At 40.1% G+C, this 20,185-nt stretch overlaps 1 long non-coding RNA gene across 1 annotated transcript in view; it reads left to right on the top strand.

The window, feature by feature from the left end:
* The window catches only part of LOC126213475 (uncharacterized), a 90,302-nt gene extending 70,478 nt beyond the window's left edge, over positions 1–19,824 (top strand). Inside the window, exon 3 of the long non-coding RNA XR_007541193.1 lies at positions 19,462–19,824. This is a non-coding gene — a long non-coding RNA (uncharacterized LOC126213475). The remainder of the gene's footprint in view (positions 1–19,461) is intronic.
* Positions 19,825–20,185: the final 361 nt, after the last annotated feature.

The raw sequence follows: 20,185 nt of genomic DNA, 5'->3' as shown, positions 1-20,185 counted from the left end.
TTTGTACATAGTGTACAATATACTGACAGGTACGTTTTGGTGCATTGCCTTTTTGAAGAATCATTTTGAAGTTTTGACTCTCATTCAATTTAGTAGTTTCACCTGTAACCAGCAAGCTATACTGAGAGTTACTCCAGCAATCCTCACATATAACGAATTCATTGAGTGCCATGTCAGTTCGTACATGTACTTGGAAAATATGCTTTAAATTCAGATTGTCCTGTTCGATTGTTATAAGGTTGGTGTATCCCAGACCAACAGCTATGGTATGCTTAAGTATGTCTCACTCAAATAAATTATATTCACTTCCATGTGCCGAGCTAAGCAGAAATGTCGGCGGATATCCTGATTTTCCACAGAGATGTTGCCAAAAATGAGTATGCTGTTTGGTTTTACGTTTTCAGGTGGTGGAATATCACTGCTTTTGCTGGCAGTTTAGTATGTTAGTACCTTAACTCCATGCAAAATCTCCTGCAGTAGCTGATATTTTGATTGAAACAGAATTTTTGACAAATATATACATGCTCTAAGTCGACTCCCACAGGATATGTCAACAGTGTAAAAAGTAATTATTTTCCGCAGCATGAAACCCCAATAACGAAAGCACCTCTAATATCAGGAAGTAATGGTCCATTCGTCTCGTTCTTCAGGTTTCTACCTTCATCACTGCAGGACCAGTCTTTTAAAAACCCTTGTGGTGAGACTGTTTCGTCCACTTGGTTATAGTGGTAACTGTTTAGTTACTTTGAAATGGAGGGTTTTTATAAACTCTTGCTTACAGCTGGGTATATAAACAAACTTAAATTAAATCGTAATTCAGTGCCCACATCTGGTAATGATGATTCATACATTTCCACTTCCATCATGGAGTCGAGCTATGGTAGTTTCCAATGAGTGGAGATTTTGGCAAGCTATCGACAGTAAATTACTTGTAGTATATGTGACTGCTATCTTTGCCAACACTCTAGCTCATCCTGTACCGCATTTCATTAAAATGTTAAAAATCAGCTCCTGTAGATCTGTGCTCCCTCTGTTGTTAAATATTTTAACTGTACCAACTCTATCCCCTACAGAAATGGTATGATCACCTGGTAACATCAGGGGGGAACAAACTTTTCTGTGGAACAAGGCTGACATCTGCTTTGAGACATTGCATTGTCAGTGTCATTGATGCAAAGCGAATATTACTTTTTCATCACTAAATCGATGGTTTTCAAGAAATTCCACTTACTAGAACTCCCTATTCGATATTACACTGACAGTAACAGGCTTACACCCACTGGTATTCAAACAGTAGGCTGCAAGGAAAGCATATAGTGTTTCTTAGAAGCTTATTTGCTCATTTTCTCTGTTCGTAAGCATTAATACTTAAATTGGCTCACAATGGGGACTTTTGATGCATGACTTGACGTCCTTATCCTTTGATGTTTGTCACAAGTGAGCGAATTATTTATCAATTGCTGTAAGTATATTTTCGCGACATCTACTACTATTATAGTTGTAATGGTATTATTATTGTTATTATTTTGCTTCAAATCCCGTATTTTGTGCACATGTGTGTATTTATCAGGCACATTTATAAGCTTTATAAACTGTGTGGTCCATAGAACCACTGGCTGAATTGCATCACTCCTATGTTTTGTGTTACTTGCAGCGCTTAGATCGCCCAATCCAGTGGTAGCTCTCATAGTAGCAGCAGTAGTAGATCAGAGTACTGTGAGCTGACATATTATCATAAGAAGCGACTTATTTTAAATATTGTCTGTGTTCCTTACCTTCAACTCCTATACTTCGTATATGTCTGTTTATTTACCATGCCAACTCTGGTATGGACAGATATAGTAATTGCTATGTTCAGATGTGAATGAAGTTGGTGATTCTTTGCTCGCAGCTCCAGGTAGTGTTGTCCACCAATTGGTCCACTGCTGCGGTCACCTTGGGTACTGCCTATACTGAGATTGACCTCTCACTTAGTCCACAGCTCGTGGTCGTGCGGTAGCGTTCTCGCTTCCCGCGCCCGGATTCCCGGGTTCGATTCCCGGCGGGGTCAGGGATTTTCTCTGCCTCGTGATGACTGGGTGTTGTGTGCTGTCTTTGGGTTAGTTAGGTTTAAGTAGTTCTAAGTTCTAGGGGACTGATGACCATAGATGTTAAGTCCCATAGTGCTCAGAGCCATTTGAACCTCTCATTTGTGGTCGAGTGGGAAGTCATTCCAGCGTGTGGGTGGCAGTGAAAGAATTTCCATGTTGCTGATCGGATAGCCTGCTCAGTTCGTCTGATGAACAATTTGATTTCTGTCTATGGCTGATGAAATCCATGAGCCAGATGAAGTCGCTTGCCATGTTCCAGAGAAAGCCTCTCAGTGTGCAAGACAGGACAGAGGGTAGTATTACTGGTGATTGGAAGCTCCGGTGTTAGGTGTGTAATGGCACCATTTAGAGAAACGACTGTATAGGAGGGGAAGGAATCCAATGTGCATACTGGGAGGAGTCTTTACAGATAAGAAATGGGTGCTTCTGGATGCCATGAAAGACATGGAATAGCCAGCAGTAGGTGGTGGCTCACGTTGGTGCTAACAATATGTGCCACATTGGATTGGAAGAGGTTCTCTCAGGTTTCAGGTGACTGGCTAGAAAAGACTGCCAGTCTTGTGTGCGAGATGAAGGCAGAGCTCACCATCTGAAGCATCATGGGCAGAACTGAAGGTGGTTCTTTTATACAGAGTGGAGTGAAGTCTGAATCAGAGTCCCAGGCAGTTCTCCAGCTGTGTATGTTGCAGATTCCCCAACTAGCGTCAGAAGGTGGTGGATTTACGGATTCAGCTAAATGGCTCAATAGTCAACTACACAAAGGAAGCAGTTCCACGAGTATGCGGATGTGTAGAGGGGACTGGGCTTTTTTTTTTTTTAATTAGAGGGTCTTTGGTAAGTGCAGAAAGTGCTTCAGTTTCAAAGGCTGCAAGTAGAACACTGAAAGAGGGTAGATACAACACAGTAAGTATCGTAGCTGTAAATTGTCGTAGTTGCATTAGAAAAGAACGAGGGCTCAAAGTGCTAACAGAAAGCACTGCATCTCAAATCGTTATTATAGGTATTTAAATAAGTTCAGCTGAAATTTTTGAAGAGACCTAAGCATGTTCACAAAGAATAGATGAAATACATTTGGTGGTGTAGTGTTCATTGCTGTTCGAAGTAGTTTACCTTGTAGTGAAATTTAAGTAGATAGCTCCTGTGAGGTAGTAAGGGTAGCGATGAATTAAAAGTTCTGATCTCAGATGTCTATCTGTAAAACTACCTCTTCCTGACGTTTCGTTGCCTACTGCAGCCAACATCTTCGGAGGTGAGTAAACGATGGCTGCCAGGCCATGGATTTCCCGTTTATATAGTGTGCATAGAGGGCACCAACATACGTCACGTGGGGCAGACTATAAGTCTCTCTCTGACTAACATCATTATTCTTGAATGAATGTAATCGATCGTCACATCATTGGAACAAAGTCGACCACAATATCCTGTCTAACTTTAAGCCGTCCTCTTTTGTGTTGAAATCATTGTAGTGTTCCAGAATTTCTATAGCTTTCCTATACATACGTGCATAATAATCGATGTTCTGGCCAAAGTTACGTTGTGCAAGACGCGACAGTTGGCTGCGACTGCGACGCTGCTCTTTTCCCACCCTGGCAGACGGCGACAAGGCCGCAACACGACAGGAGTCGTCGCTGTTTCCCAAGCTACGGTCGGCGGCGGCGGATTCAAATACATAAGAAAAATAAGAATTCCGATTTTCTTGCTGTAAAATATACTCTATGTTAATGCAACAAAGTTACATTGGCTCCCAGAGTTAGTTTTTCGATACAGATTCTCCTTTTACTTTAAAAAATTGAAAAGTATCTCTTCCAGTTTTGCGTGTTTTTTTCGCTGTATATTACTTCTCTATCGATTGTGAGGAAAGTAAAAGGCACAAAAAATTGATGTATGCGTATCTTACAGTTTCACATCACAGCTTGATAATGAGGTGTCTATTTTTCCGATATTCGTCACAGTTATTCCGATACTTAATTTACAAGTTACCTACTGCATAAAATTTGAATTGTGTACAGTGAAAAATGTGGTCGCTGGCTACTTTGCGTATGGTTCACATTAGGCCATATATCATTGCCGATGAAAAGAAGCTAACATATCGAAATTATTTTTAAAGTTGAGATCAGAATGATATCGATCTCCGTTTCCGAGATTTGGGCTCATATATCTCCGGGAGCGTCGCGACTAGCCGCCAGTTCTGTCGACGCGCAACGAGAATCGTGTGGTCATCACACGATAGAGAATGCATTTGTTTTGTTTCGCTGACACATTTGGACCTAATGAAACCATTTTATGTCATATATTTCTCCGGTATGAGTTACTAATATTTCTCCATATGCTCTTGACAATTTCATTTAAAATGCCACGAAATGATGGTTTCTTAAGGCCAAGTGATCAAGCAGAACCTATTTTCTTGGTTTTGCTGGGGCATCTGAACCTGTTCCAAGCTTTCTTTCTCGTTTATTTCTCTGATACGAGTCCCGAATATTCCTCCATCTGTTTTTGCTCATTTCACCTAAAATTCCAATGAAAGATAAGTTTATTAACAATAAGCGCCCACTAGCGTAATTGCATTGTTTTAAGTTCTTTGACAACAAGATAGGGTTACACCTAAAACATCTCTAGAATTTTCATTCTGAACGTCTACAGTATACACTGGCAGGAATGTGGAAGAAATAATGTCCGTGCTTGTTCACAAAATTTCCCCAAATTATACTTGTCAGTTTCTCCCATGCAGAAACTTTTGGAACAAGCTAAGGCAACTTTCATAGCCGACTGACTCTTTATTCCCATCCAAATGAACTTCCATATTCTTATATTCTGACAGCATACATCGTTATGGATGACATGAACATTTAATCTTGCCAAGCTGCACTCAAAAGATGACTCCAGGATTTACAAAAGACGAATTTCAATTGTGAACTGTGTCAGACCAGAAGGGCCTTGTAAAACAGTTGTGCACTTTTGGCACAAGTTTTTTGAGCACCATCTTCTACCAATGAACTGAAGTGAATGTGACAAATTACTTATTGCAGCATACTGTTTGCGAAATCTGTTGAGAAACGCCTTCCTCAAAAACGAACATCTATTGATTACAGAAAGCTTTACAACAATCTGGTGGTGGTTTTTCACAACTAGAAGGTATCATCAAGACACCAATCTACCGTTTACTTTCAAAGTGAAGGTGTTGTAAAATGTAACTTTCTCGTTGTACTTTAGATTGTTCATTTTATAATGCACTTGCCGTTTTCAATTTTTATCGTCACAAAAAAGAGTAATGCGAAAATTGACCTGCAAGTTCATTTTCATCATTGTAATTCTACACCTGCATGGATTATACTGATTTTCATAACAGGCTTGAAAAATTTGCATTAATGGGATAATATTATATATTTCACTCACCTGCCAGTTTCAGCTGTGCACCAATTTCTTCCCAAATTCTGTCTCTGAACATAGTGTCTCTATATTTAGGGTTCTTCAAATCGTAAAGGCAAGGATGCTGCGAGACCAGCTCGCAGAGCATCACATCCTGTGAGTGGCTCACTTCAGTTTTCCTTGACTGGCTCGACATCTTTCTGGCTGCCGTACGTCTTTGTGTCGTCCGACTTCCGTCGCAACACTGCTCACTGGTGCAGTGCTGCGGCAGCTGTCGCAACAGTCGCGCGTCGCATCCCAAACTCGAACTGCGCATGCGCCAGCAGGCAGCTTCTGACGTCACGTAGCGACCCGTCGCAGTCGCTAGTGTGCGTCGCGTCTTGGACAACGTACCTTAACACGCTTGTCTCACTAAATTTTATTTCATGACCACCTTCCTTAAAAACATGTTTCGGTACAGCTGATTTGTCGGTATATCCCAGTCTACAGTTCCTTTTGTGTTCGGTTGGCCAAAACTTTCCCAATACAGTCCGTAATATTGTGAATAAATGGAAGAAAAACTTTTCCAGCTGACAGTTGTTGCTGCATGTTGTCACATACTTTTCTTCTGGGATGAAGTGCTCGCTCGATGTCGTTGTCGGCGTATCCATTTTTCTTAACAGCCATTCGTAAATGATTTAGATCAACTTGAAAATAAACTTACTAGCTCTGTCCACCAATGTTTTAATGACACCTCTCTTCTTCCTGGGATGATGGTTCGAATGCTTATGGAGGTAATAGTCGATGTGTGTTTCTTTTGTATACACCTTATGCCCTAGAATCCCATTGCCTGTTTAATTGCTGATACGTCCAAAAAATTTAGTTGCCATTTCTCTGTTTCTCCATAGTAAATTGTATCTTTGGATTAATACTATTCAGATACACCAAGAAACCGTACAGTTCCTCTCTACTGTGATTCCATATCACAAAAGTCCCATCCACGTACCGACACCACTTTCAAGGACTTCTTCCGCCCGACTGCAGTGCTTACTGTTCAAAAAATTCCATGAAAAGATTAGCAACAGCTGGACTCAGAGGGCTGCCCATGGCCACGCCGTCTGTTTGTTCGTGAAACTCATTATCATACTGGAAATAAGTCATGGACGGCCGCCGGTGGCCGAGCGGTTCTAGGCGCTTCAGTCTGGAACCGCGCGACCGCTACGGTCGCAGGTTCGAATTCTGCCTTGGGCATGGATGTGTGTGATGTCCTTAGGTTAGTTAGGTTTACGTAGTTCTAAGTTCTAGCGGACTGATGACCTGAGATGTTAAGTCCCATAGTGCTCAGAGCCATTTGAACCTTTTTTTTGCTCAGAGCCAAATAAATCATGGACAGGCAATGTTGGGACCTCCATAGCCTGGCAGCCAGTCATTGACTCACTGCTGCCCGCAGTTGGTAACGAAATGTCAGGAAGTAGTAGTCTTACAGATTGACCATGGCCTCTCAGGCCATAAGTTTTAACTAATGGGGATGCTGACTGTGAAAGCCTATACAGTATGATTAGTACGGGTGGAGCTCACACCTACGAACTGGAATAAATTAATAAGTTCCCTTTACCAATGCTCTGACTTGGATGAAAAATGCTGAACAGTTCAAAGAAAACTTGTCATTTGAAATAGGTAATTCACTCGTAGAATTAGAGTTGGTGGGGACTTTCGTCTACCCTCGATATATTGGCGAAAATAAAATGTCAGTGGTAGGCATAAAACGTCGTCGAAAACCGAACTGAATGGTGTGTCTGAAAATTATTTTGCACAGTGAGTTCAGAAACGCACTGAAAGTGTAAATGGTTGAGAAAACATCTTTGACATCTTAATAACCATGGCCAAACAGGGAGCGTAACAGGTACAGGGATTAGTGACCACAATGTTGTTGAGCCATGAAAAGTTCACAAGAGTGAATACTGTAACATCAAAACTCTCCAAAATAAACGCATAATACATGCCCTTCAAAAAGCAGATAAAAATTAACTTGACACATCCCAAAGAGAGAGTTTCCACTCCTTCAGATAAGTCTTTCTAAGCATAGTCCAGATGTGGTTTAAAGTAAAATAAGTAATAACTGAGAGATACATATCAAATAAATTAATAAGTGGTACTGATACACAACAGGTCAGACCAGTGTTTCAGAAGCAATGAAATACACATGCCAAATTTAAAAGAATGCAAAATCCACAGGATTGGCGAAGTTTTACAGAAGCTCGAAATTTAGTGCAAACTTCAATGAGAGAGGCTTTTAATAGTTTCCAGAACGACACTCTGTGTCGAAATCTGGCAGAAAACCCAAAGAAATTCTGGTTGTATGTAAAGTATACAATTGACAAAGTGCATAAATACCTTCACTGCACGATAACAATGGTAAAGTTATTGACGACAGTGCTACTAAAGCGAGTTACTGAAGATGGATTTTATCAATTCCTTCACAGGAAAAGCAAAGTATTCCAGAATTCTAATTAAGAATAACTGCCTATATGAGTAACTTAGAAGTGGGTATCCTAAATGTGTTGGAGTAGCTTAACACTTAAGAAAGGCAATGCCTCTGGGGCAGACTGTACACCACCCACATTATGAAAGGAAATGCCTCTGGGGCAGACTGTATACCACCCACATAAAGAAAGGCAATGCCCCTGGGGCAGACTGTACACCAACCATGTTCCTTTCAGAATATGCTGATACAATAGCTCCATACTTAGCAGTCATATGCAACTCTTCAACTGCAGAAAGATCAGTACCCAAAGACAGGAAAGTAGCACAAATTAACCGGAACCCAAGAAAGGAAATGGGAGTAATCCGATGAAATGCCCACCCATACCACTATCGTCACTTTGCAGTAGGATTTTGGAAAATATAATCTGTTTGAACATTGTGAATGACCTTCAAGATATCATTTATGGACAAATAACCAACACATATTCGGAGAACATAATTCTTGTGAAACACAACAAGCTCTTTATTCTCGCAAAGTAATGACTGATTTGGGCAGATGACATTACATTGATTCCATATTTTTTGTTTTACAGAAAGCTTTGGACTCTGTTCCTCACAAGTGATTTCCGATTACGTTGTGTGCCCCTGGAGTATCATCCTAGTTGTTTGCGCTTATTCGTGATTTTGTACCAGGAAGGTAACAGTTCGTAATATCTGACAGAAAGTCATCGAAGTAATATCTGACGTTTCCCAAGTATGTGTTGTAGGCCCTCTCTTGTACCTGATCTATGTACACGATTTAAGAGACAATCTGAGAAGCTCTCTTTGATTGTTTGCAGATTATGTTGTCATTTACCTTATTGTAAAGTCATCAGATGATCAAAACGAATTGTGAAGTGATAAAGATGTCTTTAAGATGTGAAAAATGACATTTGACTGTAAATAATGGAAAGTATGAAGTAAACCAAATGAGTATTGAAAGGAGTGTGCTAAATTTCGTTACCACGAAAAATCATAGTAACCTAAAAGCTGTGAACTCAACTAAATACATAGGGATTACACTTATGAGTAAGTAAAATCATAACATTCATATAGATAATGCTCTGGAGGAAGCAAACCAAAGATTGGTTTTTTGGCAGACAACTTGGAAAATGTAACAAGTCTACTAAAGAAACTGCTTACACTGTGCTTGTCTGTCCTCTTGTGGAGTATTGCAGTGTGGTGTGGGACATCAAAGAAATTTAAAGGATAGCAGCTGTTGTTGTATTATCACGAAATCAGGGAGAGAGGGCTATGGATACGATACATGAACTGGGATGGCGGTAATTAGAACAAAGGCGTTTTTCGCTAGAGCCAGAGATTTTCGTGAAATTTCAAACACGAATTTTGTCGTCAGAGTTTGATGATAATTTGTTGGTGCCTATCTATGTACGGAGAAATTATCATCATAGTAAATTACGAGAAATCAGAGCTCACATGGAAATATGTAACCCTGCTCGCAATGAGAGTGGAATGGTAGAGAAGTAAATTAAAAATTATGGTTCGATGCCCATCTGCCAGGCCCTTAATCGTGAATTGCAGAGTTATCATGTAGATATCGATCATCAGGCATCATCGTCATCTTACATATATGCTTGTGGGCTTAGGACGTTGTGGCTGATAATTGTCTCGGAGCCACTTGCTCTACACATATTTACTGACACTGTTCTCATTACATTTTCTAGAATACCTTAGCAACAACAGCAAATTGTGTCAATATCTTCATCATCAGCACTCCCGTTACAGTGTACCATGGACAAAAAGTTAATTAACTGAATATAGAACTGAATATAGAAAATCGAATGCTTAGCAGTGAGATTTCTTTTTTGTTTTTAATATGTACAGTCGATGTCTTAATCAGTCATTGTCAAGATGCAAATGCTGAGAGAGTGCTGTGCATAGATGTTTCAAAAAGAAAGTAGAACCTCCTACTGATACAATAGTAACAAAACATAATGAGAGTTACAGGTAGACCAGTTTTTAAACGTTTCTTGTATGGACAGGCATTTTAAACAATTCATACATGTTAATTGCAGTAACGTCATACGACATAATGGGCTCAGAGGTGTGAGGTGCACGGGGCAAAGTGTGCTGCATGATAGTTGATGGAGCACTGGCCATGGGAGTGAAGGTGTTCATGGCTGGATGCTTATGCACATAACAGTGAATATGCATTTGAATTGTACTGAAATCTTGGTCCTCTGCATGCAGAGCCGAGGGCACTTCAAACAGGAGCTGCTACATCTACAAGTAGCAGAAGCACAGGGAGGAGGCACAAGGGTCCTCTCATCCCTCTCCTTCTCCCCTCCCCTCCCCTCCCATATCCCCTTTCCATCCTGTGTACCTCAGGCACTAGTTCCTTTCCTGTTTTCTCTCTAACTCTCCCACCCTCCCTTCCTCTCTCTGTCTCCCATGTATCTCCCCAGCCCGTATCTCCAGGTAGGTTGAGATTCCTAAACTGCCAGAAAGTTCTATACAGGCTTATAAATCCATAACGATTCAATGTATTGATAAGGTTTACAGCTCCTATGGAAACGATACCATCTTTTAAAATGGAAAAATATACTTCCACCCAATAAAAAGTTTTTCACCTTAGGAAGCGCGTTTCTAGCTGGGAAATCTGGAAATTTTTTCTTGTTTGTATATACACCCAGTTAAGAAGGTATCTCTTTCGTATGAAATGAAGTGCCTATTGAGAAGAAATGCTGTGCATAGGTGGTACAGCTGTTTTATCAGAACAGCAGCACTGCATTGCAGGAATATCATTGAAATAAATGGCTGTGAAGAGGCCCCATGTCAATAAATGTGTTGAAGAATACAATCAAGGAATTTGAAGAAATAAGTGAATTGGGTGGTGCAGCAGATTGCCATAGCGGTTGTTGAAGTTGCTTTTAGCTACAGCTAATCATGCAGCAGATGCCTCAAATTCTGCAGTAAATGCTAGCCTTCTCACAGGATCTCTCTCTCTCTCTCTCTCTCTCTCTCTCTCTCTCCCTCCCTACCTCTCTCCCTCTCTACCTCTCTCCCTCCCTCCCTCCCTCACTACCTCTCTCCCTCCCTTCCTCCCTCCTTCCCTCCTTAGTAGGTGGAACCAGATGTAATAGTTTTATGGTGATGTAAGAAACGACCCACCAGGGTAGCTGAGAGCACTAACACACTGATTCGTGGATTCCAGTAGGCGTGCTGACCCTGGATCGAATCCACCTGGCAGATTAACGACGAAGGGCCAGTGTGCCGGCCAGCCTGGATGTGGTTTTTAGGTGGTTTTCTACACCCTGCTAGGTGAATAGCAGGCTGGTCAGCACATTCCACGTCAGTTACACAGCTTGCAGACATTCGCATTTTCCCATGGATTACACTGGATGGAAACAGTTGGGGTACACTAATTCACTAATTATGTCCCGGAACGGGGGAGGGACTTTGGGAATGGCGACCCCATCGTAATACTAGCCTGTATAATATGTAATGGCACTTTGCAACCAGCCTTGGCCAAAAGACTGAGTAAAGGTTGTGAAGTCCCATTCATCCCCCAACCCAACTAGTTGTTGGGTAGAGGAGTACTGGCGTAGATAAACCGAATCTAAGAAACTGTTTTTGTTCATAATGACAGCCCTTTGGTTGGAAAATTGAGAGAACTAAGGAAGGAATAAAATACAGGTAACAGCTATCATGCCAAAATTTTTAACAAATGTGGTATAAACCATCAGCATTGTTACTGTCCAGGCTGTAGTATGTGTGTTGATAAAATACATGTGCACTTCCATCATCACTGCAACCATCAAAAAGAAACGCAACGTATATCTATTTTAAAAAGCTGATAAGAATGCTCTTAACGCCCTCTTAAGAGACAGTCTTCACTCGATCCGATCTGATCATGTACGTGTAGAAAAGTTGTGGTATGTTTTCAAAGAGATAATATCGACAGCAATTGAGAGATAAATACCGCATAAATCAATAAGTGATGGCGCTCATCGCCCATGGTACACTAGGTGGGTCAGATCGCTGTTGCAGAAGCAACGAAAAAAGCATGCCAAATTTAAAAGAGCGCAAAATCCTCAAGATTGGTAAAGTTTTACAGAAGTTCGAAATATGGCGCGTACTTCAATGCGAGATGCTTTCGATAATTTCCACAACGGAATTCTGTCTCGAAATCTGGCAGAAAACCAAAAGAGATTCTGGTCATACATAAGGCACACCAGTGGCAACACGCAACACCTTCACTGTGCGATAACAACGGTAAAGTCACTGAAGATAGTGCCACTAAAGCAGATTTATTAAACACGGTTTTCCGAAACTCCTTCACCAAAGAAGACGAAGTAAATATTCCTGAATTCCAATCAAGAACAACTGCCAAGATGAGAAACATAGAAGTAGATATCCTCGGAGTAACAAAGCAGCTTAAATCACTTAATAATAGCAAAGCCTCTGGTCCAGACTGTATACCAGTAAGGTTCCTCTCAGAGTATGCTGATAAAATGGCTCCATATTTAGCAATAATATACGACAACTCGCTCACCGAAAGATCCTTACCTAAAGACTGGAAAATTGCTCAAGTCACACAAATACCCAAAAAGGGAAGTAGGAGTAGTTCGCTAAATTACAGGCCTATATCACTAACGTCGATTTGCAGTAGGGTTTTGGAACATATACTGTATTCAAACATTATGAAGTACCTTGAAGAAAACGATTTATAGACACAGCCAGCATGGTTTCAGAAAATATCGTTCTTGTGAGACGCAACTGACTCTTTATACTCTGAAGTAATAAGTGTTATCGACAAGGAATGTCAAATTGATTCCATATTTTTAGATGTACAGAAGGCTTTCGACACTGTTCCTCACAGGCGTCTTCAAACCAAACTGTGTGCCTACGGAGTATCGCCTCAGTTGTGCGACTGGATTCGTGATTTCATGTCATAAAGGTCACAGTTCGTACTAATTGACGGAAAGTCATTGAATAAAACAAGTAATATCCGGCGTTCCCCGCTATTGTTCCTGATCTATATTAACAACATAGGAGACAATCTGGGTAGCCGTCTTAAATTGTTTGCAGATGATTCTGTCATTTACCGTCTTGTAAAGTCATCACAGGATAAAAACGACTTACAAAATGATTTAGATAAGATATCTGTATGGTGCAAAAAGTGGCAACTGACCCTGAATAAGGGAAAGTGTGAAGTTATTCACATGAGTCCTAAAAGAAGTGTGCTAAATTACGATTACACGATAAGTCACACAAAACTGAAGGCTGAAGGCTGTAAATTCAACTAAATACTTGCGGATTACAAATAACCTAAATTCGAATGATCACATAGATAATATTGTGGGTAGAGAAAAAGGGAGAGAAGGAAACATAGTAGGTGAATATGGATAGGGGGTAAGAAATGAAAGAGGAAGCCGTGTGGTAGAATTTTGCACAGAGCATAACTTAATCATAGCTAACACATAGTTAAAGAATCATAAAAGAAGGTTGTACACATGGAAGAATCCTGGAGATACTAGAAGGGATCAGATAGATTATATAATGGTAAGACAGAGACTTATGAACCAGGTTTTAAATTGTAAGACATTTTCGGGGGCAGAAGTGGACTCTGACCACAATCTATTGGTTATGAACTGTATATTAAAACTGAAGAAACTGCAATGGGAATTTAAGGAGATGGGACCTGGATAAACAGACTAAATCAGAGGTCGTACAGAGTTTCAGGGAGAGGATAAGGGAACCATTGTCACGAATGGGGGAAATAAATACAGTAGAAGAAGAATAGGTAGCTTTGAGGAATGAAATAGAGAAGGCAGCAGAGGATCAAGTAGGTAAAAAGACGAGGGCTAGTAGAAATCCTTGGGTAACAGAAGAAATATAGAGTTTAATTGATGAAAGGAGAAAACATTAAAATGCAGTAAATGAAGCAGGCAAAAAGGAATACAAACGTCTCAAAAATGTGATTGACAGGAAGTGCAAAATGGCTAAACAGGGACAAATGTAAGGCTGTAAAGGGTTATCTCATGAGGGGTAAGATAGATAATGCCTACAGGAAAATTTGAGAGACCTTTGGAGAAAAGAGAGCCACTTGCATGAATATAAAGAGCTCAGATGGAAACCCAGTCGTAAGCAAAGAAGAGAAAGCAGAAAGGTGGAAGGAGTATACAGGGTATTACAAAAAGCTACGGCCAAACTTTCAGGAAACGTTCCTCACACACAAAGAAAGAAAATATGTTATGTGGACATATGTCCGGAAACGCTTACTTTCCATGTTAGAGCTCATTTTATTACTTCTCTTCAAATCACATTAATCATGGAATGGAAACACACAGCAACAGAACATACCAGCGTCACTTCAAACACTTTGTTACAGGAAATGTTCAAAATGTCCTCAGTTAGCGAGGATACATGCAGCCACCCTCCGTCGCATGGAATCCTTGATGCGCTGATGCATCCCTGGATAATGGCATATTGTAATACAGCCGTCCACAATACAAGCATGAAGAGTCTCTACATTTGGTACCGGGGTTGCGTAGACAAGAGCTTTCAAATGCCCCCATAAATGAAAGTCAAGAGGGTTGAGGTCAGGAGAGCGTGGAATCCATGGAATTGGTCTGCCTCTACCAATCCATCGCTCACGGAATCTGTTATGAGAAGTGTACAAACACTTCGACTGAAATGTGCAAGAGCTCCATCATACATGAACATGTTGTGTCATACTTGTAAAGGCACATGTTCTAGCAGCACAGGTATATCCCATATGAAATCATGATAACGTGCTCCATTGAGCGTAGGTGGAAGAACATGGGGCCCAATCAAGACATCACCAACAATGCCTGCCTAAATGTTCACAGAAAATCTGTGTTGATTAAGTGATTTCACAATTGTGTGCGGATTCTCGTCAGCCCACACATGTTGATTGTGAAAATTTACAATTTGATCACGTTGAAATGAAGCCTCATCCGTAAAGAGAACATTTGAACTGAAATGAGGATTGACACATTGTTGGATGAACCATTCGCAGAAGTGTACCCGTGGAGGCCAATCAGCTACTGATAGTGCCTGCACACACTGTACGTGGTACCGAAACAACTGGTTCTACCGTAGCGCTCTCCATTCAGTGACGTGGTCAATGTTACCTTGTACAGCAGCAACGTCTCTGACGCTGACATTAGAGTTATCGTCAACCGCACAAAGAATTGCCTCATCCATTCTCCTCGTCGTTCTAGGTCTTCCCCAGTCGCGAGTCAGAGGCTGGAATGTTCCGTGCTCCCTAAGACACCTTTGTTCTGGAAATATGTCTCGATACAAACGTACCATGCCACGGCTATTGCCCCATGCTAATCCATACATCAAGTGGGCATCTGCGAACTCCACATTTGTAAACATTGCACTGACTGCAAAACCACGTTCGTGATGAACACTAACCTGTTGATGCTACGTACTGATGTGCTTGATGCTAGTAGTGTAGAGCAATGAGTCGCATGTCAACACAAGCACCAAATTTAACATTACCTTACTTCAATTGGGCCAACTGGTGGTGAATCGAGGAAGTACAGTACATACTGACGAAACTAAAATGAGCTCTAACATGGAAATTAAACGTTTCCGGACACATGTCCACATAACACCTTTCCTTTATTTGTGTGAGAGAAATGTTTCCTGAAAGTTTGGTCGTACCTTTTTGTAACACCTTGTATAGAGGGTCTATACAAGGGGGGTGTGCTTGAGGACAATATTATGGAAATGGAAGAGGATTTAGATGAAGATGAAATGGGAGATACAATACGTCAAAAGAGTTTGACAGAGCACTGAAAGACCTGAGTCGAAACAAGGCCCCGGGAGTGGACAACATTCCATTAGAACTACTGATGGCCTTGGAAGAGCCAGTCCTGACAAAACTCCACCATCTGGTGAGCAAGATGTATGAAACAGGCGAAATACCTTCAGACTTCAAGAAGAATATAATAATTCCAAGCCCAAAGAAAGCAGATGTTGACAGATGTGAAAATTACCGAACTATCAGTGTAATAAGTTACACCTGCAAAATACTAACGCGAATTCTTTATAGATGAATGGAAAAACTGGTACAGGTCGGCCTCTGAGAAGATCAGTTTGGATTCCGTAGAAATATTGGAACATGTGAGGAATACTGACCCTACGACTTATCTTAGAAGAAAGATTAAGAAAAGGCAAACCTATGTTTCTAGCATTTGTAGACTTAGAGAGCTTTTGACAATGTTGACTGGAATACTCTCTTTCAAATTCTAAAGGTGGCAGGGGTAAAATACAGGGAGTTGAAGGCTACTTACATTTTGTACGGAAATCAGATGGCAATTAAGAGTAGAGGGGCATGAAAGGTAACCAGTGGTTGGGAAGAGAGTGAGACAGGGTTGTAGCCTCTCCCCGATGTTATTTAATCTGTACATTGAGCGAGCAGTAAAGGAAACAAAAGAAAAATTCGGAGTAGGTATTAAAATCCATGGAGAAGAAGTAAAAACTTTCAGGTTCGCCGATGACATTGTAATTCTGTTGGAGACAGCAAAGGACTGGGAAGAGCAGCTGAACAGAATGGACAGTGTCTTGAAAGGAGGATATAAGATGAACATCAACAAAAGCAAAACAATGATAATGGAATGTAGTCGGGTGATGCTGAGGGAATTAGATTAGCTAATGAGCCACTTAAAGTAGTGGGTGAGTTTTGCTATTTGTGGGGAAAAATAACTGACGATGGACGAAGTAGATAGGATATAAAATGTAGACTGGCAATGGCAAGGAAAGCGTTTCTGAAGAAATGTATGAACATCGAGTATCGATTTAACTGTCAGGAAGTCGTTTCTGAAAGTATTTGTATGGAATTTAGCCATGTATGGAAGTGAAACATAGACGGTAAATAGTTTGGACGAAAAGAGAATAGAAGCTTTCGACATGTGGTGCTACAGAAGAATGCTGAAGATTAGATGGGTAGATCACATAACTAATGAGGAGGTATTGACTAGAATTGGGGAGAAGAAGAGTTGTGGCACAACTTGACAAGGAGAAGGACCGGTTGGTAGGACATGTTCTTAGGCATCAAGGGATCACAAATTTAGCATTGGAGGGCTGCGTGGAGGGTAAAAATCGTAGAGGGAGACCAAGAGATGATTGCACTAGCAGATTCAGAAGGATGTAGGTTGCAGTAGGTACTGGGAGATGAAGCTTGCACTGGATAGAGTAGCATGGAGAGCTGCATCAAACCAGTTTCAGGACTGAAGACAACAACAACAACAACAACAACAACAACAGAGCTAACCAAAGACTGCAATTCATTGTCAAAACACTTAGAAGGTGCAACAGGTCTACTAAAGAGACTGCTTACACCACGCTTGTCCACCCTTTTCTGGAGTATTGCTGTGTGGTGTGGGATCTGCATCAGGTGGGACTGACGGATGACACAGAAAAGTACAAAAAATGGCAGCTCGTTTTGTATTATCGCGAAATAGGGGACATAGTGTCAGAGACAAGGTATGTGAATTGGAATGGCAATCATGAAAACAAAGGCGTTTTTCGTTGCGACAGGATCTTCTCATGAAATTTCAATCACCAGTTTTCTCCTCCGATTGGGAAAACATTCTCTTGGCACCCACTTACATAGGGAGAAATGATCATCACGATAAAATAAGAGAAATCAGGGCTAGCACAGAAAAACTTAAGTGCTCGTTTTTCCTGCGCGCCGTTCGACAGTGGAATGGTAGACAGTGAGTTTGAAAGTGCTTCATTGAACCATCTGCGAGGCACTTTATTGTGAATAGCAGAGTAATCGTATAGATGTAGATGAAAAGTTTATCAATGTACCTGCCACACGAAATGCTGTGCAGTGAAGATTAGGGATATGAAAGAAGCACCCAGTATCTACACAATGCTTACATGGTGGTCTCTAAAACAATTGATAAATAAAAACCTAAAAATTTATTTATTGCTAAAGCTTTCCAGAAATTCTGTTTCTTATTGTGGTTGGTTTATGGTTGACTGGCATATTGTAAAATTTTAATTGTAAGTTTTATTTCTAGTACTTTGACAAACAGAAAGGTATTTGTTTGAAATCTTATTTGCATATTTTTCTGATTTGTTTTATCATTATTAGTGTTCAGTTACTTCACTTACATGTGTATGAAAATACAAGTTGTAAATTATTGAGTTATAAAAGTTACAATATTTAGTGATTCAGTTGTCAACTTCTATAATCTGACACACCATGATACCAGTTACATTTAAAAAGGTCGTTTGATCCAATTAATTGTTCAAAAACACTCGAAATATACCAGATACCATGCCAAACAAAACTGTATACTCAACACAATGCAAAAAAGTGAAAAGGTACAGTCAGAACAAAAGAAAACTCTGGAGCCTGCACACCTTCAGTAGTTTGTAATCTTTCATATCCACCTATGTACATAGTGGGGACCTGAAAAGCATTATAGTTCTTTTCTGTGGGAAAGGGTTTAACTGCAGGTATAATAATGAAACCCAGATACTACAGGTGTAGCTGATGCATCAGCTGTTATCACTGCCACTCAGTATGTAGTGTTACCCTTCAGTATTTAATGGGTGATTATGTGACCATTTATGTGTGTGTCCTTCAGTCAACTGTGTTCTGCAATGCCAGGAGACCAGATGTTGGGAAGATGTAAAAATTTTCAACAAGGCTCACTCCAAGTGTACTGGAAAATGTGCAACCATTTCCATCTGTTCAAACAATATTTCCTTTTGTGGAAGGCTTCATATAAGTTGCATTGCCAAAAACAGTTTTAGATTAAAACCATCTGCAAGTGTCATTCATATTCATTCATCAGTATGCAAATTTATTCCCTTGATTGATGTCACATTGATTCTTGTTGATGAACAGTCATTGTCCAGCTGATCAACATCCATTGTAGATAACAAATGAAAATATTGATGCTTGCACTTGTAATTGATTTATTTGAAATCAAACAAAAAAAATTGTTTACCAGGTGAAATAAATTTACCATTTCTAGAGGTGAAAGTGTTGGCGAAACAAGGAGAATGCACTTACAGAGCTAACATAATCGAAGAGGAACATTTAGAAATTATTTCTCTTAAATAAATCTGAAATACCTTGAACTTAAAAATTTTGAATTAAAACATGTAATTGATTCATTTTTTGTTAAATTTCATAAATTGTTGTAGACAATTGACTTGTAGCACTGTATTTTAAAAAGATTGTAACACGTGAAAGTGAAGTATTTTAGTTCTAATCTAAAAATTTCAGACCAAATCGGCAGTGACTCAGAATAATCATTATTGAATTTCCTCTGGTTATTTTCGTTTTAAACCACTTTTACCTCATCAGTTCTTTACTTCTGGTGGAATATTATAATTTTAAATCAGTAACAGTTACTGAATATGTCAATTCGTATGCACTTTTATGACTTGTGGCTTATAGTACTGGGTTTATGGTCACTCAAATATTGTTTCTTTGTTGTATATCTCAATATTTAACATTATCCTCCTCACTCTGCAGATTTACTCAGACTACTGGTGGGAGTTGCAGCATATCATGTGAAGAAACTTGTCACCATAGACTGGTCCAGGATGAGTTGGTGATAGACATGGAGAAGTCAACACATGGGTTCAGTACCAATACAGAAGATGTGACTATTGATAAGGAATGCTCAGTTGCCACCCAATATGACTGTAGTATGAGGGAAAAGGAATTACACGTATATAGCTGTAATTTCTGCCAACAGAGCTTTTCTTCAAAATACAGACTCATAATGCATGTGTTTATGCACATTGATGGAACGCAACCACCTTCATATGTTTGTAAGTGGTGTGGTGAGGTATTTCACAGTAATGTTGGCTTGAAAAACCATATGAGAATGAGTGAGAATTGTCAAGTTTTAACTGCTGACAGTCATGAAAAATACGGACATAGTGATGAGCATCAAACCACTACCTCATTGGATAGTGAGGCAGAAGTTTCTGTCACAGAACACAATGACCAGTCTTCATGTAAGGAAACTTGGAAAGATTCAAAGAAGCCCTCTAATGACATGTGTAACACACATATGACTAATGATAGAGAGAAAATAAGTAATTATGGAACTTTGTCTATAGCTGTTAATGTCAGTGCCCATGCTGATCTACTTACTGCAAACAGAACCGACAGATGTGGTATTTGTGGTAAATTGTTTGCTAGGTCAGGTGATCTCGAGAGACAAGTTTCCATTCATACTGGGAAAAGA

This window comes from Schistocerca nitens, chromosome 11 (assembly GCF_023898315.1).
Source record: "Schistocerca nitens isolate TAMUIC-IGC-003100 chromosome 11, iqSchNite1.1, whole genome shotgun sequence".
Lineage (NCBI taxonomy): Eukaryota > Metazoa > Arthropoda > Insecta > Orthoptera > Acrididae > Schistocerca > Schistocerca nitens.
Note: the sequence above shows the minus strand (reverse complement) of the source record. Positions and strands in the feature narration are given on the sequence as shown.